The sequence below is a fragment of the Rana temporaria genome, chromosome 9 (assembly GCF_905171775.1).
Source record: "Rana temporaria chromosome 9, aRanTem1.1, whole genome shotgun sequence".
NCBI lineage: Eukaryota > Metazoa > Chordata > Amphibia > Anura > Ranidae > Rana > Rana temporaria.
In genome coordinates this window covers 23,099,897-23,123,791 of record NC_053497.1, presented here as the reverse complement: position 1 = coordinate 23,123,791, position 23,895 = coordinate 23,099,897, and positions in this window count along the sequence as shown.

Sequence of the window (23,895 nt, the reverse complement as noted above, 5' to 3'; positions counted from 1 at the left end):
GTCGCTCTATTTTTGTTTATAGCGCAAAAACTAAAAACCGCAGAGGTGATCAAATACCACCAAAAGAAAGCTCTATTTGTGGGAAAAAAAGGACGCCGATTTTTTGGGGGAGCCACGTCGCACGACCGCGCAATTGTCAGTTAAAGCGATGCAGTGCCGAATCGCAAAAAGTGCCCTGGTCTTTGACCAGCAATATGGTCCGGGGCTTAAGTGGTTAATGATTGAAGTCAACATTCACAAAATTTGTGCAAAGATTCTCAACTCCTTTAGTAAATCTGTATATATATATACACACACACACATTATATATATATATAATTATGAAAAAGTGTCTCTCCTGTGATTGGTTTTGGCATGTTGTGTTGGCAGTATATTTCCTTTAATAACTCTGAATTAGGCTGAACGTTCCAGTTCTATTTACATTGGTGGCGTAGACACACAGAAGACAAGCAGCATGGTGGAAAAGTATTAATTATACAAAGGCAGAAATTATTAGTATGGTGCATAGTCAGATTTAGCACCTCATGTCCTTAGTATTATGATGATCATAAACAGGAAAGTATACTCTGGTTTATGTCATCCACTGCGCGGTGGAAAGTATACGACTTGGAAGCTAGCATGGGACAGAGCGAAGGCGTCTAGAAGAATATAATATTTATATTGTGGTTTTGCACAATTTTTTCCTTATTATAAAAAACATGAAAATGCAGCTTATTTTTAAAGTCACACACAGTGGATATAAAAAGTCTGCACACCCCTGTTAAAATGTCAGGTTTCTGTTATGTAAAAAATGAGAAAGCAATTTCAGAACTTTTTTCACCTTTTTAATGTGACCTATAAACTGTACCGCTTATTTGAAAAACAAACAAATCTTTTCGAAAAAAAACCCGAATATAATGTACCGTATTTAACGGCGTATACCGCGCACTTTTTTCCCCATAAAATCAGGGGAAAATCGTGGGTGCGCGATATACGCCCATAGCATACTTTGGAGGGGGACGAGCGCCCGCCAGAAATCACCGAGCCAACATCTCCTCTCGGCTCTCACTCTGCCGTCACGTCACACATGCAGAGTCCCGCCTCCACCACCAGCATTGGACCAGTGTTCTGTCTGTCACAGGAGATGGTCCAATGCCGATGGCAGAGGCGGGACTGTGCATGTGTGACGTGAAGTGACAGCCGAGTGAGAGGAGATGTTTCAGTGTATTTTTCCGGCGGGTGCTCGTCCCTCTCTGAGGTATGTGAGGTCTCCATCACTCAGCACCGGCTCGGCGGCAGGTGGAGGCATTTCGGCGGCGGCTTTGGTTCTGCCGGTCCCCTGTATGGACGGACTTCGCTCTCTGGGGGGTCACCCTGTGGTCATGGGAGCAAGTGGTCATGGGAGCGCTGCCCTATTGTAGCGGGGAGGTGGTGAGAGGGTTCGGCAGAGGGTCCAAGGAGCTAAAAAAAAATTATAACTGTCAGATCACTTTCGGGGGTGAAAACCTCCCAGATCTCAGGATGTATTGTCCCGGACAAGATATTTCTTGCTTTATTGTCCTATAAATGCTGCTTGCATCTGTACTCTAAATTTGAAGAATGTCAAGTTAGCAGAGGCCAATTCATTTAAATATACACCAGCTAATTTAGAATACTGCAATATACTGCCATTTAAACTGTTCTTAAGGGTATTTTAATATACATAAATACAAAACTTAAACAATTGCACTAAAAACAAAGAAAATGCTCTTTATGAAAACGTGCATATTTAATGATTTGTTTCATTAAATAGGAAGTACAAAAAAGGTAAAATATGTCATTAAGTCTATAAATACAGTTTTTTTCCAGAAAATTCCCTCTTAAAATTGGGGTGTGCGTTATACGCCGATAAATACGGTAGCTGTGTTCTGAATTAAGCAATCGCATTCAAACTCATGTTAAATAGAAGTCGGTAAACACCTGCTGTTTTAGTAGGTCTTTCCTGACATTTTCTTAGTCACATCCTACAGCAAAAGCCATGGTCCGCAGAGCTTCCAACGCTTTAGAGGATATCATTGTAAAAAGGCATCAGTCAGGAGAAGGGTACAAAAGAATTTCCAAGGCATTAGCTATACCAAACACAGTAAAAACAGTCATCAAGTGGAAAAGACCAGATGGAAACTGGTCAGGGGTGGCTGCCAAGAGGCCTACAACATTAAAGGAGCTGCGGGAAAAGATGTCAAGTACTGGCTGTGTGGTACATGTTACAACAATCTCCCGTACCCTTCAGATGTCTGGGCTATGGGGTAGAGTGGCAAGACAAAAGTATTTTCCTATGACGAAACACACCCAAGCCCAGATAGATTTTGCAAAAACATATCTGAAGTCTGTGGGAAAATGTGTTATGGCCTGATGAAACCAAGGTTTAACTATTTGGCCATAATTCCAAAAGATATGTTTGGTGCAAAAACACCACTTCACATCACCAAAAGAACACCATACCCACCGTGAAGCATGGTGGTGGCAGCATCATGCTTTGGGGCCGTTTTTCTTCAGCTGGAACAGGGGCCTTAGTCAAAGTAGAGGGAATTATGAACAGTTCCACATACCAGTCAATATTGGCACAAAACTTTCAGGCTTCTGCTAGAAAGCTGAACACAAAGAGGAACTTCATTTCAGCATGACAACCCAAATCATACATCCAAATCAAAGGAATGGCTTCACCAGTAGATTAAAGTTTTAGAATGATCCAGACCTGAATCAGATTGAAAATCTGTGGGGAGATCTGAAGAGGACTGTACACAGGAGATGCCCTCACAATCTGACAGATTTGGCATGTTTTTTTGCCAGGAAAGGTGGGCAAATGTGGAAAAGAGGAGTTCCCCAGGTAGGGCTTTTAGGCAGCGGGGTCAAAAAGTAAGTTAAGTAGTTTCCGTAAAAAATGACATTTGCCGATGAAATTGGATATCACAGGGAATAATGGTAGAAAATACACAAATGTAAAAAGAGTACAAAAGTAAATATCACAATCCTGGTTGCAGTAGACATGAATGCATAGACATCGCAAAGTACTATGGGTTATTGTACAATGTAGATCCCTAATGTAGGTCCCCGACGACCGTTTCGAACGTTTGTTCGGTCTCTTCAGGGGGACAAGGGTTCTAAAACGTTAATTAGAAAATTTTAAGTTAAAAAAGAGAACATGTCAACATACATCACAGAGTATACCATGGTGATATATTTACCGCTAAAACAAGGAATCCGGGATAATGGGAGCCGCTGGACAGTCCGGGAGGGGTTATGGCTGTCCCCATCCCCCCCAAAATACAAAAGGAACAAAAGGCCTGTCCAGAAGGGCTTGCAAGGAGCCAAAGCGTGGATGCCCTCTCTGCGGTGGAGGAGCAGGCACCTGCAAAGAACACCCACAATGTTGTAGTTGGTTGGGGAGAATTAAATAAATAATTCAACGCAAAGCTGCCAAAATGACAGTTGGAGTCTGAGTATAGAAGTATTGGGGGCTAAAGGCAGGTACTAATTGCCAATAAGTAATGGATGTCAGGGCAACTTTAGGGGTCCATTAGGGTTAGTAAGTAGGTAGGGGATATAAATAAGTAATTAAAGTATGGTAATGATAATAGTGAATTGGTGGGTGGTATGGGTGATTGAAGAAAAAATAGGTGACTGCCAGATAGGTAGTCCAGTGATGGAAGTGTGAGAATGTGATAATTCAATCAGAAGAAAAAAAGTGAAGAGAAAAATCAGGGAATACCTGGTGTGTCCCACTTAATGTGGAGGTAGTAAAATGGGTGGAAGGGTTATAATGAGTAAAATGGTGAAATAGTACGTGGGTGGTGAAGTAGTTACCTGGTGCAATAATTGTTGAGAAGTTCTTTGAGAACTTATCAATTGAGCCTATGTAATATGGAAAAAACTTATGGGAATATATCCTGAATATATAACATTTTGAAGGAAGTGGAGTTGGAAGTACCAACATTTATAAAAAATTGGGAGAAGGAACTGGGGAAACGAGGGAGGAACCAATAAGTGGGAAGAATCTTGAAACTTGTGCATGGATCAACAGTAAACAACAGGATGGAAATGAACTATAAATGCATATCTAGGTGGTATAGAACGCCTGATGCTCTAGGGAAGTACTGGACAATGGAGTGTTGGCGGAGGTCAGGTGGGAACCATGACCCACATATGGTGGGGATGCCCCAAGATAGCGATCTATTGAAAGGAAGTACTAAGCTATATTAAAGAGATGACCCAGATAGCTCTACCTTAGACATGTTTATTTCACGGAGTAGATATTCCGATAAAGGAATATAAAAACTCAATGATAGTACACATGATTAACACTGCAAAAAGTTTGATTCTAAAAAATTGGAAGGAAGTAGAAAGCCCAAAGATAGGTGAATGGTTCAATAAAATAGGAGAGATATGTAACATGGAATATCTAAGACATTACTACAAAGATGCAAGAGGGGTTTTTAGAGAGGTGGGAAGCATGGAAAAAGTTCAAGTTAACAAAGAAATACGGTGAAATTAAGATTATGGAGTGAGGTTTAATGGGGAGGGTAAAATAGTGAGAGGGGGGTATAGTGTAGTGGGGGGGGGGGGGGTTGAGGGGAGGTGGAGTAGAAATAGTTACATGTTAATATGGCTACGTAAATTTCTATGTGGGTGAGAAATTTGCGGTTTTTGTTTGTTTTGCTGATCATCATGTGCAATACAAAACCCAATAAAAAAAAAAGTTGATCTATGTAGTGCAAGAGCTTGCCTGTTTGAATATAAACCAATAACGTAGGCCCCAGTAGCACACAGGCAATAGTAACTTTTAGGAGATTCTACATTAGGATTGTAACATGTGCAAAAAAAAATAGTTAAAATTGTAGCTTTTAAATCAACATTGCAAACAAAACTTACCAAAGATGGCGGCAGGCATGTGTACATATCTGTAGACTAAAGGGTGCACTGCCTCACAAGTGGGCGTATTTGTATGTAAATCAGTCTTTTTTTCTTTCACACAACTTTATTTGTGACGGTACCAAACCGACAAAGCTCACAAGCTTTCAAAAAGTTTAAAATAACTCTCCTTTTCTTTTGCAATCAAGGTTCGGATGTGTCGCTGTTCCTGGATAGCGGCTGAGAAGGTGAAATACAATTAAAATAAAGTAATAAAAAAAAAAACAACAAAAAAACAAGCTGTATACTATATGGTGAACTAGGAAGTTAAAGGTCAGCTGACACAGCCACACTTCTTCAATTTTAACCCCTTATTGCCCCGATTTAATGTTGCTTTTTCTTTGCACGGATAAACTTGCCTAAGGGTGTTTGATGGTTTACAGAAGAAGGAAAAAAAAAAAGGTTTGTCACTTTTATTTGATCAAATTCAGCAACCAAATTATATAAATAGTTTTATTTAATAGTGCAGAGTGCTCTGAGGGCCCCTAGTGTGTTGTGAAACGCACATCATGTTTTTAGTGCTTTTTTAAATGTGTTGGGTTAACATTAAAGAGGAGTTCCACCCAAATTTGGAACTTCCTCTTAACCCACTCCTCTCCCCCTTACATGCCAAATTTGGCATGTAATTTTTTTGGGGGGGGAGTGGGGGCTTCAGCAAGAGTGGGACTTCCTGTCCCACTTTCTCCTTCCTGTAGGCGACTAAGCTTAATCGCCTTCAGGAAGGGGCTGCTGTAGGCGATCGCCTAGGACACATCACAGGTCCTAGGCGATCTCCTGGCCAATTACACGGCGCGGCGCCGGGCCGCGCCGCTCGCGCATGCGCAGTGGGTGCTCGGCCGTGAAGCCGCAAGCTGTCACGGCCGGGTGCCCACACTGAGAATGAAGACGCCGGCCGGCGTGTCGCTGGAGCAGGTAAGTGTCTGTTTATTAAAAGCCAGCAGCTACACTTTTTGTTGCTGCTGACTTTTAATAAACATACAAATGGCTGGAACTCCCCTTAAATGCAATGCATAATGTGCTTTTCATGCATTTTCCTCCATGGTCCCCTGAGAAAAATTTGACATTTTACTCAAAAAATGCTTGCTGCTTTTTCTTGCATTGACTATAATGGAAGGTGTATTTTTGGTGCGTTTAAAAAAAATGCACTCAAGATGCAGCACAGCACACAGCCGCAAGTATGATCAGCCGTGACAATCCATGCATCAGATCAGCAATCCCTGTTGTGTTGCTGCTGGAGCAGACTCTGCGTGGCATTATGGACAGAGCACTGTCCATAAATGAGAGCTTTCCAGGTGACGATCCACTGGGTTAGTGGGTGTGATGGAACCGTCCCATGCTCCGCTTGAGTGCTTCCATCAGTATACCACTTCCTCCAGTCTGGACATGGATATCAGATATTATAGCCACATATTGCAACCAAGAACTAGACGTGACTCGTTTGGCTGCACACTTGGAACTGTTTATTTTAAAACTCACAGAGAACTTATACTACACAACCAGGTGAAGCTGATCACATTATCCTATGCAAACGCAACTGTATATAGAAATATAATTACCATGCTAATTAACTCAACACTTAAACCAGCCTAGGTGGAGTGCACAGAATGCTTGCAGGGAAACAATAGGTGACACAATTAACAGTTAACCATGGGCAGGGCTGTCTTAATGAGAGGGCACGCCTGGGCACTGCCCAGGGGCCCCAGCTGCATTGGGGCCCTGCACTTTCCCCAAAGCAGCTGGTCCTTGAGCCCATGCTGCCCCGAAAATTGGGGGCTCCATGATGGCACTGAGAGTGATAGATGCAAAGGGGAAGCAGTCTGCCTCCTACCTACTTAATGTCTGTTTACCTGCACTGTCATCATTGTAGGGGCCCCAGAGCATTACGTTGCCCAGGGGCCCATGATGCTATTAAGGCGGCCCTGACCATTTTAAGGTCACCCATGCTCTGCCCTTTTTTTGACAATGTCATTCTCACTTTATCCCAGCCAGACTGCAGACGTAGTACAGGTGATGATCAGAGACTGCAGACACAGTACAGGAGATGGTCAGAGACTGCAGACGCAGTACAGGAGATGGTCAGAGACTGCAGACGCAGTACAGGAGATGGTCAGAGACTGCGGACGCAGTACAGGAGATGGTCAGAGACTGCGGACGCAGTACAGGAGATGGTCAGAGACTGCGGACGCAGTACAGGAGATGGTCAGAGACTGCGGACGCAGTACAGGAGATGGTCAGAGACTGCGGACGGAGTACAGGAGATGGTCAGGGACTGCGGACATAGTACAGGGGACGGTCAGAGACTGCAGACATGGTACAGGAGATGAAAGTGGGTTATAGGCACAAAGGCATAGGAACACACAGTATATTAACCACTTCAGCCCCGGAAGATTTTACCCCCTTCCTGACCAGAGCACTGACAATTGTGAGGTCGTTCGACGTTGTACCCAAACACATTTTGCCTCCTTTTTTTCCCCACAAATAGAGCTTTAATTTGTTGGTATTTTATCACCTCTGCGATTTTTATTGTTTATTAAGAGCGTTTTTTTTTTTTTTAATTTTTTTTTTACTTGTCGCTATAATAAATATCCCCAAATTAAAAAAACAAAACATTTCTTCATCAGTTTAGGCCGATACGTATTCGTCTACATAGTCTTGATAAAAAAAATCGCAATAAGGGTATATTGATTGGTTTGCACAAAAGTTATAGCGTCTGCAAACTGTGGGAAAAATATATGGCATTTTTATTTATTTTATTTTTTTACTAATGACGGTGATCTGCGATTTTTATCGGTATTGCGACTGACAGATCGAAGACTTTTGACACTTTTTTGGGACCATTGGCATTTATACAGCGATCAGTGTTCTAAAAATACACTGATTACTGTGTAAATGTCACTGGCAGGGAAGGGGTTAACACTAGGGGGCAATCAAGGGGTTAATTGTGTGTTCCCTGGGTGTGTTCTAACTGTATGGGGATAGGATTGACTAGGAGAGGAGACATATCATTTTTCCTACTTAGTTGGAACAAACGATATGGCTCCTCTCCTCTGACAGCACAGGGGTTTGTGTGTTTACACACACAAATCCCTGTGCTTATGCTCGTGCACGCAATCGCACGTCGCAGCGGCGATCGTGCCTGCTGGCCATGCGCATTGGGTCCCCCGCCATGCAGCGGGCGTGCCCGCTCTCTGGTGGCTGAAAAAGGGAAGGATGTACCCGTACGGAATTTCACAGAGGAGAGCCATTGTGCCGCAGTATATCTGCGTGACATGGTCGGAAACCGGTTAAAGTCCAAACTAGTCTGGATGAAGTCCATACACTTGTGTCAGCTTGGGTTCAAGAGCGTAGCTCACTCTGTACATATAGCAGACAAAAAGAAAGATAAAAACGCCACTAAGTTTAGTAGAATAATAGCAGTTTATTTAAACCCCCTATAATGGGCTATTCACTGGATAATAGTGGTAAACATGCTCATCAATATGGGGTGGTCTACTAGCTTACTGTATCTCATATAATGAATTCAGTGTGAGTATTATTACTATTATGACCACATAATGCCTCCTCTTATAATACTTCTAATATTTATGAAACTATACCTATTTTCCATCCACGACTTGACAATATATAATGAGTCGCGTGCAAACAGTCTTTTACTCCTTTCCTTTTGTTGATATTCAATGTTTTATATATGTTTGATTTTATATATATATATATATATATATATATATATATATATATACTTTTTATCTATTTATTGCTAGTTGTTTGGATGATATTAGAATAGTTGGATCACATTGTTTTCATGTTTTCGGCTGTTACATTATAAATAACAGGTTCCCCGTATTGTCTCCAGCTTGAAAAGGAGTGCGCATGCTCTAATGTAGCACGGCAAATGCTCCAAAACGCGTTACAAAGTATTCTGGCACCTTTGATGTCTGTACTCCTCGAGCTGCTCGTGCTACGCTGCGTTTCCCGCGGGGCTTCATCTTGGAACCTGGAGCGTTTCCAGCATCCCCCCCAGCTTCTTTCCAACCACGGCTTCGGCCGGAAGGACGACCATATATCCACCATTGGGGGTGATTAGCCAGGTGCTCCATCTCCCAGACTCCTGGACTTCCGCTGTGGAGCGATGATGACTTCCTTCGCTCCTAAGTCATTATACTGCCGTTGTGGAGGGAGGACAGACATGCCCTCTCCCTTCTCCCCCTGAATCCTGATCTTCTACTGGGCAGTGACCACCATTTTCTCACCCTGAGCCCCCGGAACTGGTGTGGGGCAGAGGTCTTGTACCCAATGTCCAGTTCTCAGCACTTCAGCTGGAGAAGTTTCTTGTAACTCCACAGATGCTGCTGGCAGGAAATCCCATGTCTTGTGGGAGGAAGGCCGACTGTCTCTTCTCATGTGAAGTCTGAAGCTGCTGTTGGTGCTGGGCAGAGCTCAGTGATGTTCTGCCCTAATGCCAACTCCTCTGCTGGGGGTTCACTGGGTTGTTCCTCCTCAAAAGAAAAGTCTATTAAATCACTAGTCTCTGTAATTGCTGAAAATCCAGGACAAAGGTTGGCGCCACTTGGGCCCAGTGCCAACACTTTGGCTGGTGACTCATAATCCATAACATCCTCCGATGAAAAGTCAATGAACTCAATGCTTTCTGTGATCCCCTTCCTTGCCAGTGTCATTAGTACAATAGCAATGTACATAGGTGTGCGCAGCATTTGGCATTAGGGTGTGCACCCCAAAGTTCAAACACACTCTACCGATCACTCGCGATCTTCATTCAGAGAGGGAAGGGTCCGGTAAATGGCATATTTACTCCCCCCCCTCATCCTATAACATCCACAGCAACAACCAGTGGGAGAGGAGGGAAGGCAGCAGTGCTGTGGGGGGAAAGAGGGGGAGCCAGGTCAGTAGGGGAAAGCTGTTCTGCACAGGGTGATTAGGGTGTGCCTGGGCACACCTGGCATCCCCTGTGCGCACGCCTATGGCAATGTATATTTTTAGCACTGATCACTGTAATAATGTAACTGGTTCCCAAAAAAGTGTTAGGTGTCTGATTTGTCCGCCACAATGTCGTAGTCTCGCTAAAAAACGCTGATCATCGCCATTACGAATATAAAAAAAGAAAATGCCATAAATCTATAACATAGTTTGTAGACTCCATAAATTTTGCGCAAACCAATAAATATAAGCTTATCAGGATTTCTGTAGTAGAATACATATTGGCCTAAATTGATGAAATTTAGATTTTTTTTATTGGATGTGTTTTATAGCAGAAAGTCAAAAATGTTTGTTTTTTTTTCAAAATTGTCAGTCTTTTTTTGTTTATAGCGCAAAAAATGAAAACCACAGAGATGATCAAATAACACCAAAAGAAAGCTCTATTTGTGGGGAAAAAGAACAAAATTGTATTTGGGTACAGCGTCGCACGACTGCGCATTTGCCAGTTAAGGTAACGCAGAGCTGTGGTTAAACCAGTTCTACATGGATTTTTGGGTTGGTTCAGCTGGGACTGACAGACTTTTCCATCAGAAATTCCGACCCCGTGTATGCCCAATCGAAATAATTCCATTGGAAATTTCAATGAATTCCATCAGTTTAGATAGAGAACATGTTCTCTTTTGCTCCGATGGAATTCAGTCGGAATTTCGATGTGATTTTGGTCGGACAAAGTTTGATCGTGTGTACGGGGCTTTAGTTCTGAAGTGCTCCATGGGGTCCTTGTACTCAGTATATAGTGCCTGCGTCTGGCTCCAGAGTGGCAGCTTCACTGCACATTCTCCAAATCGGTGCTAAATTAGATATTTCCATATCGTGAAATCCGTGATCAGAGGCTCCCAAGTTGCTTAAGTTTTCAGCATTTGCAAAGCACAGGCCATCAGATTGGAAAGCCTATGGGCCAGATTCTCAAAAGAATTACGCCGGTGTATCTACAGATACACCGGCGTAATTCGAAAATCCCGCCGGCGTATCATTGTTTTGTATTCTCAAAACAAGATACGCCAGAATTAGGCTAGGATCCGACTGGTGTAAAGCACTTACATCGTCGGATCCTAAATGCAATACTACGCTGGCCACTAGGTGGCTTTTACGTCGATTTCAGCATTGCATATGCAAATGAGCCGAATACGACGATTCCTGAACGTTTTTGCGCCGCTTTGCCGTAGTTTACGTAGTTTACGTAAGCGTAAGGTTACCCCTGCTATATGAGGGGTAACCTTACGTCGGTCCGCCGTATGCCATGTTAAGTATGGCCGTCGGGACAGCGTCAGGTTTTTCCGGCGTTTACGTAACTCGTCGCGAATAGGGCTGTGCATTAATTACGTTCACATCGCAAACAATGTATTTGCGGCGTACTACGGAGCATGCGCAGTGGCCTACGTTTAAGGCCGGCGCATGCGCAGTTTGTTCGGCACGGGGGCGCGCTTAATTTAAATACAAGCCCCCCCCTTGTGATTTACGCGGGGATACGCCGGGCCATTTAGACTACGCCGCCGCAAATTACGGAGCAAGTGCTTGGAGAATACGGCACTTGCTCCAGTAAGTTGCGGCGGCGTAGTGTTAATGGCATACGCTACACCCCGCTCGTAGATACGCTGATCTACGAGAATCTGGCCCTATATGTTTATCTGCCATTGTAGAGTGCTGTGTTAATCTGAACGTCACATGCATGTATTGGCCCTGGCTAGGCACTCATGCCAATAGCTTTCTGCCAGAGGTGCAATAGCAACTCAGTTTGGTTGTTGGCCAAAATAAACTCAGCTTCTGGATGTGCTTTGCATCCAATGTCCATGTGGATGCTTTCTAACTGAGCCTGTACCCATAAAGATAGCCTACCAGGGTAAAATAAGAAAAAATGATACCCACTACTGGCATCTAATTTTGAAATCTGTAACCCTTACCTTTTGCTTTACTGCTTAGTAAGTCCCCTTTACACTGGGGCGGATGGTGCGGTGGTGGTAAAGTGCCGCTATTTTTAGCGGCGCTTTACCGTCGGAATTGCGGTGGTATTCAGCCGCTAGCGGTGCGGTTTTACCTCCGCTAGCGGCCAAAAAAGGGTTAATACCGCCGGCAATGCGTCTCTGCAGAGGCGCATTGCCTGACGGTATAGCCGCGGTGTCCCATTGCTTTCAATGGGAAGGAGCGGTAAAGACACCACTCCAAAGATGCAGCTAGCAGGACTTTTGGAGCAGTCCTGCCACCGCACCACTCCAAAATGTGAAAGCCGCTGTTTCGGGTCGGTTTCCAGGTGCTGTTTTACAGCATGGGGGCAGGCAGATGTGTATATTCTTGCAGTATGGGGTGTATATAAAAGCATGGGGGCAGATGTGTATATTAAAGCATGGGGGCAGATTCTAGCTAAGGTATTAGCTGTAAGACTTAATAAGGTCATAGCGTCTATTATCCATCCGGATCAATCCGGTTTTATACCGGAAAGGTCCACTGCCATCAATCTCCGGAGGCTTTTCCTCAACATGCAGTCACCGGCGGACAATCTTGGGGATAGGGCACTGCTGTCGCTTGATGCACTCAAAGCATTTGACAGCATCGAATGGCAGTACCTATGGGCGACACTGTCAAAATTTGGATTTGGGCCGATATTTCAATCCTGGGTTCAACTTTTGTATAACTCCCCATCGGCGGTCATTAGAGAGGCGGGCAGAGTGTCTTCCCCATTCCCGTTACACAGAGGAACCCGACAGGGGTGCCCCCTGTCTCCTCTGCTGTTCGCCATCGCCATAGAACCTATGGCTGAGATGGTGCGCTCCAATCCCTTAATATCCGGCTTTCAATATGGACAAATACATGAAAAAATTATGCTTTATGCGGATGACACTATGCTGCTGCTCGGGGACACGACGGGCTCCCTAGGGGAGGCCATGTCAGTGATTCAAAGGTACGGGTCGTATTCTGGACTGAAAATTAATTGGACCAAGTCAGCAATTATGAGGCTAGACTCTACAACGCCAGAGGGACCCGAGCTGCAGAATATCCCCGTATCGGTGAAATTTAAGTACTTGGGCGTTTGGGTCACACCGCAACCGCGTGATTATATCAATCTGAACCTCTCCCCCCTACTGAACCGGATTAGAGACAAGGCGAAAATATGGTCAAAACTGAAAATGTCCCTGGTGGGTAGGGTAAACCTTACAAAAATGATTTTTATGCCACAGCTCCTGTATATCCTTCATAATACCCCGATGGTAATCCCACTGAAGTACTTTAGGATAATAAATTCCCTATTCAGGGCCTTTCTTTGGCTTAACAAGTCCCCTAGAATCAAATTAGAACAGTTACAAAAGCCCAAGGAGCTGGGAGGGCTTGCCCTCCCTAATCCGTGGCTTTACTATCTAGCAGTCCAATTACAGCATATTGCCCGGTGGGTGTCGGGAGGTTGTGGAAGGGATCCTGTAAATGCTTTGTTAAGGCACACCGCAGGCGCAGATACAGTAATTATGGGCCTAGAAGCGTTACAATTTGCCAAATCTAATAAACGCTTTCCTACTTATGCTTTGATTCAAAAAATTTGGAACAAGGCACGGCAGCTACAGGATGTTGAGGGTTTTACAAGGCACAGCCCCATATGGAAGAATCAGTATTATAAGGAATTGGCTCAGTTGACCTGTGAAGAGAGATGGAGAAGGATGGGGGTGACACATTTGGTCCACATTTTTTCGGGCGGTAGGCTACATTCCTTCACGGAATTACAGGAGAGATTTGGACTCCCTCAGTCCATGCACTTCTATTATTTTCAGCTCAGGCATGCCGTTAGGGCCCAAGCGGGAGATAACCCCTGGATCCTCTCCTCCGCCCCGATCTTCCAATACATGTCGGGAGTGAAATGTTTTCGGGGCTTTATCTCAGATTCGTACTCCATGTTGCTGTCCTCGTTTCTGCCGGGGTTTCCTGCAAAAGTACTGTCTTCTTGGGAGAGGGACGTTGGGACCTTTGAGGAGGATCAATGGGAGGGAGCATTGCAGGCAGTACAGGGGTGTTCACTTAACGCTGCACAACGTCTATCACAACTGTATATTTTGATGAGGGTACATTACACGCCTGCAAGATTGTTTAGAATGGGCCTGGGGGAAGATGATATCTGTTCCAGATGTGCACGAGACCGTGGGGACCTCATTCATTTAATGTGGAGGTGTCCCAAGTTACACCTGTACTGGAGTGGGGTTCTTAGTACTCTGTCCGCGGTGTTTTCGGCCACGGTCCCCCGGGACCCGAAGGTCTGTGTCCTGGGTGTCCTGGACGATATACCGGTGGAGGACAATCCTAAGCAGGCCATTGGTAGGGCCCTCTTCCAGGCCCGTAAACTCATTCTTCATCATTGGAAGGCGGTTGAGCCTCCCAAGATTAATGAATGGATAACACAGATGGGCGTTACGCTACGCCTGGAAAAGTATATCTATCAGCACAGGGGCCGGCGGGGGAAGTTTGATCTCCTGTGGGCTCCATGGCTGGATACCCCTGGGCTGGCACCTCTTGAATTGGTCCTGGAGAGACTATTGGTTTAGATGCTGAGGTGGGTGGCGGAAGCACGGTACCGGAGTGGTGGATGGGGCTCAGTTAGGGCCTGGTGGGTGATGTCTATAATAATGCCAACTGTATGGAATGCGGGAGGGAATTTCTCCGTTTTGTTTTGTAATGCTGTTCTCCCCTTCTTTTTTTTGGGGGGGGGGTTTGTTATATGCAATGCTAACATTTTCTGGAATGACTGATCTAGTTTAGTACAAATACACTGTACCTGTGATTGTTGTCATATGTGTCAATAAACATTCTTTTTGAGAAAAAAAAAAAAAGCATGGGGGCAGATGCTGTAATATACACATCTGCCCCCATGCTGTAATATACACATCTGCCCCCAGCCGCTGTTTCGGGTCGGTTTGCAGGCGCTGTTTTACAGCATGGGGGCAGGCAGATGTGTATATTCTTGCAGTATGGGGGCAGGCAGATGTGTATATTCTTGCAGTATGGGGGCAGATGTGTATATTCTTGCAGTATGGGGGCAGATGTGTATATTAAAGCATGGGGGCAGATGTGTATATTAAAGCATGGGGGCAGATGCTGTAATATACACATCTGCCCCCATGCTGTAATATACACATCTGCCCCCATGCTTTAATATACACATCTGCCCCTATACTGCAAGAATATACACATCTGCCTGCCCCCATTCTGTAATATACACATGGGGCAGATGTGTATATTCTTGCAGTATAGGGGCAGATGTGTATATTCTTGCAGTATGGGGGCAAATGTGTATATTCTTGCAGTATGGGGGCAAATGTGTATATTATTGCAGTATGGGGGAAGATGTGTATATTCTTGCAGTATGGGGGCAGATGTGTATATTCTTGCAGTATGGGGGCAGATGTGTATATTCTTGCAGTATGGGGGAAGATGTGTATATTCTTGCAGTATGGGGGCAGATGTGTATATTCTTGCAGTATGGGAAACCAATTAGTGTCGGGTGATTGTAGTGTATACCACATTTACCACTGACTAATGCAGAGTTGCAATGCAAGGAGATCAGCTAAAAGTAGTTGTATCTGTATGTGCGTTAATTAATCGAAATTAGTCGATTAATCGATAAAAAAAAAAAAAAAAACGATTAATCGAACACAACATTTTTAATCAGTAACAGCCCTAGTGTGAATACATAAAACTGCATGCAGGGCATTAGACAAAGAGGGACAAAAGGGAGATGAAATTATTTGATACAGTAATGAAATCTGTAATATTACAGTGTACTGCGTGTACTATGCTTTTTGAATTTTGCGCCAGGTTCCGTTCCCGTGCGATGCGACACTCACAGGGAATGGAGCCTGGCCCAGTGAAAAATCGAGCGGAGGACACAGCCCGCACACACAGGGCGGAGACATTGCAGGATCCTGGGGACAAGGTAAGTAACTTTGCCTGGATCCTGCGGTGCAGTCCTGAGTGTGGCTTGGGTTTACCGCTTTTTGTAAAGAAAATTCACTCTGAGCCACACTCGGGATTACCGCCAGATTCACAAAGGAGATACAACGGCGTATCTCTGAGTTGTGCCGTCGTATCTATGCGCCTGATTCTTAGAATCAGTTACGCATAGATTTCTCTTAGATCGGACCGGCGTAAGTCTCTTACGCCGTCGGATCGTAACTGCATATTTACGCTAGCCGCTAGGGGCATGTACGCTGATTCACGCCTAGAAACATGTAAATCAGCTAGATACGGGTCATGGTTATTTTACATAACACACGCCCCCCTGTTCCAAATTTGAATTAGGCGGGCTTACGCCGGCCTATTTACGTTACTCCGCCGCAACTTACGGAGCAAGTGCTTTGAGAATACAGCACTTGCCCATCTAATTTGCGGAGGCATAACGTAAATCGTATACGTTACGCCCGCGCAAAGATACGCCGATCTACGAGAATCTGGCCCTGTGTGTTTAAATGCAAATGCGCATGCATAAAACCCAGTTTTGTGTTTCATGAGCCACCAAATGTTTTTCAATGGTGCTTATCATATCCTATTTGCTATATAGTTCTACAGAGAAGTGGCGTTTCTGGCTAGAGCCTGTGGTGCATGGTGTTGGGATGCTGCTGTTGAATTCTGGAAGCCCTGTATTTCTTAGTTTGAATCTGATTTGCTACCAGTAAAGTGTTTTTGTAGGCCATTAAATGTTTTTCAATTGTTGCCATCTTCAGTATATAGTTCTGCAGAGAAGTTGTGTTGCTGGCTAGAGCCTGTGGTGCATGGTGTTGGTGTACTGCAGTTGAATGCTGCAAGCCCTAGATTTCATGGTTCGAATCTCTGATGTGGTAATAGTTTTATATTTCAAAGGCTTAGGAAGTCTAGATCCATGATATAGGTGCAGAAGCAACTATTTCTAATGTCTTCTGGTTCTGTGGCGCAGTCTGTAAGCTCCTGAAGTGTGAATCAGAGGTCTGTAGGTTCGATTCCCACGAGAGAGCAAAGATGGCTCCTCAAAGTAGCACCAATACTTTGGGGGTTGTGCAAAGGGCGGATGAAATTGTAAAGTCTTATGAGTAAGTGGTCAGGACTTGACTAAGTTGGTGGTGCGGACCACCCTCGGTTGGGTGTGAGTGAACCTGTGATCCTAAAGCTGGGGCAGGAAGACAGTGAAGGAGATGGGCATGTTGATGAAAAGTTTTAGATTTATTGGTAAAATGGGAAAAAAAACTAAAATCTCTTCTCTTTCGGTGGGGGTTATTATTGACTTTGTGGATTCCTAAGCTTTCAGTATTGACCTTTGCTGTACTTAGATTACCCACTTGTGTGTTTGTCACTTCTTTCACATGGTGCCAAGTTTACCCACTTACTTTTCACATGGTTGGTGCTTCACACAGTGCCAAGGTTGCCCACTTGCAGGTTCATTCACATGGTGCCAAGGTTGCCCACTTGCAGGTTCATTCACATGGTGCCAAGGTGGATCAACTTGATGGCTGGACTTCGTTGGGTTCATTCACATGGTGTCAAGGACATCTGGTTACATGGTTGGTACTTACTTCATTTATATGGTGCCAAGGTTACTTACATGATGGTTGTATGGCTGGACCTCGCTTCATTGAGGGTTTATTCACACAGTGCCAAGTTTCTCTATCCACTTGCGTGTCATATGGTTGGTGCTTATTTCATTGAGGGTTCATTCACATGGTGTTAAGGTTACTTACTTGATGGTTACTTACTTGTCACATGGTTGGGCCCCAAACTGCTCTGAGAAGATATCTGTTCTGGTATGCTTTGGGAATCGAACTCATGGCCATCAGACTCCACATTTACGACTCTGCTTGCTGCGCCACAGACCAGGATGCTCATGTTTGGTAGCAGTGCCTATACATACTAAATTCAACCAAGATTCAAGCTGCAAAGTGTAGTAACCCGTAGCAACCAATATGAAGAGGATTCAAAAGAGGATTGGTTGCTATTGGTTTCAGCAATCTGTACAACGTTAATAAATAAATCTGCAAAGGTGACCACCTGAGGACTTGAACTCACAACGATCTGAATGTGAGCTCACCAACATATCCCCAAGGCTATCGTGTCAGATTGGTGGGTGTCCCAAAACCAGATTTGTAATATCATGCCATACCTTCTGATCAGTGGATTAATGTACTAAATTGACATCATCTAACAAAAACTAGTTTCCCAGTTGGCCTTCCAAAGCATAATCTTAATTGATGTTTACAAAGTACAATAACCCTAAGCAACCATAATGAAATAATACTTAGTCTGAAAGTTGATTGGTTATTATGGGCTTCTTCAGTTTATGTAAATTTAAGAAATGAATCATGAAAAGGTGATTGCTTGAGGATTTGAACTTGAAGACTCATCGTTTGTGAGATCAGCAGCATACATGCAGGGCCACTGTCTCAGATGGTGGGCGGAGCCTAAAACTAGAGCTTTAATATCATGAAATAACACATGACTAGGGGCTTAATATTTGAATTTTAAATAAGTTGCTACCATCAGACCCTAGACTAGTCTGTCACTTGGCCTAGAGGAAATTCCCATTTAGTAAAACTGTACTTTGCATTGTCATAAACCACGGGGCGTCTGCTCAACTACTGCCTACAAAGTGCAATAATACATAGGAATTAATAAGAAAGGATAAGCCCTTGGAATTTTAATAAATGAGTCGCTTGGGGATTCGAACTTGCAATAATTTCACTTGCTAGCCCAGTGTCTTTCATGCAAGGCCACTGCCTCAGATGTGGGGGGAGTGGGCTCAAAACTAGACCTTTTATTTAATGGAATACCATATGACTAGTGCATTAATATTTAAATATTTTACTAAATTGCTACCATCCGACCCTAGACTAGTCTGCCACTTGGCCTAGAGGAAATTGCCATTTGGTAAAACCACAGGGCACTATCTTAACGGCTGCCTACACAGAGCAGTAATTCATAGAAACTAATAAGAAAGGATAAGTCCTCTGAAAGTTGATTGGTTGCTTTAGGTTTGTGCAATTTTATTAAATTAATCTGCAAAGGCAACCACCTGAGGATTTGAACTCACGGCCATCCAAATGTGAGATCACCCACATACCCACAAGGCTATAGACTCAGATGGCTGCCCAGCACCAGAGTTGTCATATCATGACATACCATATGATCAGTGGATTCATGTACTAAATTGCCATCATCTAACAAAAACTTGTGTCCCAGTTGACCTTCCAAAGGATAATCTTAATTGCTGCTTACTAAGCAACCATAATGAAATAACACGTAGTCTGAAAGTTGATTGGTTATTATGGGCTTCTTCAATTTATGTAAATGTATGAAATGAATCGTGAAAAGGTGATTACTTGAGGATTTGAACTTGCAGACTTGTCGTTTGTGAGATCAGCAGCATACATGCAGGGCCACTGTCTTAGATGGTGGGTTTTGGTTAAAACTAGAGCTTTATTATCATGAAATAACACATGACTAGGGGCTAAATATTTGAATATTAAATAAGTTGCTACCATCAGACACTAGACTAGTCCGCATTTTGGCCTAGAGGAAATTCCCATTTAGTAAAACTGTACTTTCCATTGTCATGAACCAAAGAGCACTTTCTCAACTGCTGCCTACAAAGTTCAATAACACATAGCAATCAATAAGAAAGGATAAACCTTTGCAATTTTAGTAAATTAGTCACTTGGGGATTTGAACTTGCAACCATTTCACTTGCCAGCCCAGTGTCTTACATACAAGGCCACTGCCTCCGATGGGGGAATGGTGCTCAAAACTAGACCTTTCATTTAATGGAATACCATATGACTAGTGCATTAATATTTTACAAAATTGCTACCATCCGACCCTAGACTAGGCTGCCACTTGAACTTACAGACTTATCATTTGTGAGCTCAGCAGCATACATGGAGGGCCACTGTCTCAGATGATTGGTGGAGCTTAAATCTAAAGCTTTATTATCATGAAATAACACATGACTAGGGGGCTTAATATTTGAATATTACAAAAGTTGCTACAATCAGAATTAAGACTAGTCCGCCTTTTGGCCTAGAGGAAATTCTCATTTAGTAAAACTTTCCATTGTCATGAACCAAAGAACACTATCTCAACTGTTGCCTACAAAGTTCAATAACACATAGCAATTAATAATAAAGGATAAACCTTTGCAATTTTAGTAAATTAGTCATTTGGGGATTTGAACTTGCAACCATTTCACTTACCAGCCCAGCGTCTTACATACAAGACCACTGCCTCAGATGGTAGGTAGGCAGGTTTTAAAACTAGACCTTTCATTTAATGGAATACCATATGACTAGTGCATTAATATTTTACTAAATTACTACCATCAAACCCTAGACTAGTCTGCCACTTGGCCTAGAGGAAATTCCCAGTGGGCAAAACTACCTTTAAGAGTTCATTGTCACAAACCACAGGGCACTGTCTCAACTGCTGCCTACAAAGTGCAGTAATCGATAGAAATGAATAAGAACGGATAAGTCCGCTAAAAGTTGATTGGCTGCTTTAGGTTTTTGCAATTTTAATAAATTATTTAAAAAAAAAAGGAAGTCACCTGGGGATTTGAACTCACAACCATTTCACTTGCTAGCCTAGTGTCTTACATACAAGGTCACTAGGTTGGGTGGTAGGGTGGGTTCAAAACTAGACCTTTAAATTTAATGGAATACCCTATGACTAGTGAATTAATATTCCTATGATTTACTAAACTGCTACCACCAGACCTAGACAAATCTCTCACACTCGGTCTAGAGGAAATTCCAATCTGGCAAAACTTTACCTTCAAGGGTCCATTGCCACAAACCACAGGGCACTGCTGCCTGCAAAGTGAGGTCATCCATAGAAATGAATAAGAAAGATACGTCCTCTGAAAGTTGAGTGGTTGCTTTAGGTCTTTGCAATTTAAAACCTGAATCTGAAAAAGTGGTCACCTGGGGGATTTGAACTCGCAACCATTTTACTTACTAGCCCAGTGTCTAACATATAAGGCCACTACCTCAGGCGGTAGGTGGGGTTCAAAAATAGACTGTTAATTTAATGGAGTGAGTGAATTACTTATATAGCGCTACAAATGCGAACTGAATCGCCTCAAGGCGCTTGGCATCCATTTTCCTTCAGTTTAACCCTCAGAATAGATGGGTCTTTGTTTTTTTTCTGAAGGCCAGGCGATCAATTTCCATTCGGATATTAGTTGGTAAAGCGTTCCATAGTCGAGGTCCTTGAACTGAAAAACCACGTTCTCCTTTGATCTTATATCGGGGGCTTTGGGAATTTGTAATCATTTTTGGTTAATTGATCTAAGAACTCGATTTGGGTTTTGTTGTTTTATTTTCTCACTTAAATATAGGGGGCGCGCTTCCGTGTACACATTTGTGCGTTATGCATAAGGCCTTGAAAGTGACTCAGGCCCTTGATGGGCAGCCAATGGAGGGATCTCAGGGACGGGGTGATTGGTTCCCAGGGTTTTTTCCCTGTTACCAGTCGAGCTGCCATGTTTTGGATGATTTGGAGCCGGGCCAGTTGGTACTTTGGGAGTCCGAGGTAAAGGGCATTTGCATAATCCAATCTGGAGTTAATGATTGACCCTACCACTACCGCGGTGTCTTCTTTAGGGATGAAGGGAACCACTCTTCGTAGGAGCCGTAGAAGATGGTGCGATCCGCTGATCCTATTTGTGCATCCATTGTCATATCCGAGTCAAAGATGACTCCTAGACTTTTGACTGTTAGGGGTGATGGTTTGTCCTAAAATGGGTGGAGGGGTCCAGGTAGTCCTGGCCAGTTTCCTTCTGTTACCATATTACTAGTGCATTAATATTTGAATATTTTACTAAATTGCCTACTTTGTCACCTGCCCATTGATGCACCTTAAGGTGTAGAGTGCTTGTCTTGTAGCTTAAAGGTTGTGCGTTCAAATCTGCACACTGAAAAGTTATGTTTTGTGTTTCATGAACCACCAAATGTTTTTCAATTGTTCTCATCATGTTGTATTTAGTTTAGTTGAATATAGTTCTACAGAAAAGTGGATAGGCTGGCTAGAACCTGTGGTGTGGGTGTTGCTGTTGAACGCTTTAAAGCTTTGGATTTCTTAGTTTGAATCTGATGTGGTAACAATCATTTTGTGGGCCACTAAATCCTTTTCAATTGTTCCCATGATTTTGTCTACAGTATATAGTTATACAGAGAAGGAACATTGCTTGCTAGAGCCTGTAGTGCGTGTTGTTGGTGTGTTGAATGTACAAAGCCCTGAATGTCTTGGTTCAAATCTCTTATGTGGCAATAGTTTTATGTTTCAAAGGCAGTGGTTCCTTACCTGGGGGTCAAATTATGATTTGCCAGGGGTCACCAAATCCTGGGCTGTTCCTGAAGCCCACACCTCTCTCCCAGCCTTTTTGCAACCACCCAGCCGGGCTGTCCCTGGAGCCTGTGGCCACCCAGTTAGGCTGTTGCTGGAGCCCGCGGCCGCCCACTCAGCCTATTCACAGCCACCCATTAAGTTCACGGCATGGTGGGGGACACAGACTAGAGGTCAGCTAACTGGTGAGGGATGTGAAGTGGTAGGGGCTGGAGGAGACCTCAGATTTTGGCATAGGTGAGAGAGATAAAAGGGAAAGAAAGGAGAGCAAAGAGAGAGTGGTACATCCTAAAATTCACCATAAGATTTTTTTAATACTGTACAAGTGGAAGGGACTCAGGGAGCGCTAAATAGCCATGGGTTAGGGGGGGGAAAATCCTTTGTCTTGCCTTGGGTGCTGACAACCCACACTACAGATTTTTTTTTACTGTTAGGGGTCCCCACAACTTGGGAAATTTTATCAAGGGGTCACGGCCCTAGAAGGTTGAGAACCACTAGCTTAGAGAGTTTAGATCCATTCTATAGGTGCACAAGCAACCCCTTCTGAAGTCACCTGGTTCTGTGACACACCATGCAAACTCCTGAATTTTGAATCCTAGGGCTTTAGGTCCAATTCTTATGAGTGAGCAAAGATGGTTTCTCACAGTAGCAATGAGACTTTGGGGTGGGGGGTGAAATTGTAAGCACTGTTCTAAATACCTTAAATGCTTTTGAGGCTGCACAGAGTCATCCACTTACACATCAGGTGGTGCTGGCCAATAGCTCAAGCATTCTGGATTAAACATTTTAAAATCATCTCTACCCTAGTAGGCAGAATTCTCGAGTCGGATCCCTCTATTGCCTTACTCAACTTAAAGCCTCCTGAAGTATCCCGCCTTCAGTTCAGATTACTCCTGCAGGTTACCATCGCTGCAAAGCAAACGATCGCAAAGGCTTGAAAAACCCCCAGCCTGCACACCCATGAAGTTAATCATAGAGTCACCAGGGCAATGATTCATGCCAAGGTTGAAGCAATGGTCCTTGATAAAGTTTCCGAATATGAACACATCTGGCAACCCGGGGTGGACCATTTCCTTCCACCAGGTGTTGACAATACCCTCCTCCCTCCTTAACTCACCTCCATTCAAGTTCTAAGGCTCCATTCACACCTAGGCGTTTTTACGCCCGACGCTATTGCAGCCTGCAATACGCTGGAGGGGTGATTTAACATTGTCGGCTATGGAGATGGTTCACATCTTCACGCCGAAACGCCGTACTCCTGAAGCTCAAAACAAGTCCCGGACCCTTTTTTTCAGGCGGCTTTCGGCGTACGGCATAGCCGACAATGTTAATCACCCCTCCGGCGTATGTTAGGCTTAAAAAATGACGCGTTTTGTCACAGAAAATCGCGGGACAAAACGCTGCAATTTGTCAAGGCAAATCGCGGTACAATATGCCACGTTCAGGTGTGAATGCAGCCTAAGTGTCTGTAAGCAACAGACCCCAGTTCCCCCCACCGGCGAGCCCTCCTCTTATTCCCATTCCTTCCCTCTTAATCTCATCTCTTTTTTTTTCTAGATTTTTTTTCTTGACAATTCCTCTCCACCTCTCTTTTGGATAATACCCTGGCATACTCCCTCATCCACAGAATTTGCCCCC